Source organism: Nicotiana tabacum, chromosome 6, assembly GCF_000715075.1.
Source record: "Nicotiana tabacum cultivar K326 chromosome 6, ASM71507v2, whole genome shotgun sequence".
NCBI classification, from domain to species: domain Eukaryota; kingdom Viridiplantae; phylum Streptophyta; class Magnoliopsida; order Solanales; family Solanaceae; genus Nicotiana; species Nicotiana tabacum.
Genome location: NC_134085.1, coordinates 10125435 through 10126340, shown reverse-complemented (window position 1 = coordinate 10126340; position 906 = coordinate 10125435).

Sequence of the window (906 nt, the reverse complement as noted above, 5' to 3'; positions counted from 1 at the left end):
ATTCACGTGAAGACCCAATATCAACATTTTGGGCTTGATAGTAGAAGCTGATGTCAATGGCCCAGGTTTACTTTGACAATATTAATGGTCTTCAGGTAGTAATAGCACTGCTGTCATAGAGTTTCAAATTTTACAGCTGAAATTTCATGATGATGTCCTAGATTTTCACCTCTGAGATTTGAAACTCCATGCTAATCATTATTTTTCAACTAAATGAGCTGAAAAGGGGCTATTTCTGAATTTTACCTAGCGTTCAACCTAGTTGAGTCAAATTTGATGGTCACACTCTCACAATGTAAAAAGTGTTTTGAACTTAAAATCATGTTAAGCACCATTTACTTGTTCAATAAGAGCACAAGAATTATAAAGTATTTATATATACTTTACCCCCTAACTTGCATGGTGTGATGACCCGAAGGGTCATCTTCTGTTTTAGAACTCGAATCCGTGTTTAGGGGCCTTAAAATTTTATTTTATCCCTCGTGTGCTATCCAGGCGTGTATCCGGAAAGCCCTTATGTGAAAAATTGATGAAATAATAATTTTTGGCCTAAAGAGTTGATTTTGTTTGGGTAAACGGATCCAGACCCATGTTTTGACGGTTCCGGTAGGTCCGTAGTAAAATATGGGACCTGGGCGTATACCCGGAATCGAATTTCGAGGCCTCAAGCTCGAAAAATGAATTTTTCATGAAAATTGTAAGACTGAAAATCTAAGGAATTAAAGAAATTGATTAATGTTTGATCTCGTTGGTATCGGGCCTGTATTTTGATTCCATAGCCTGATACAGATTTAATATGATATTTAAGTTATGTCTCTGAAATTTGGTGAAAAACAAAGTTTATTTGACGTGCTTCGGACCTTGGGTTAAGAAAATATGAGTTTTGACACTATCTTGAAAATTTTA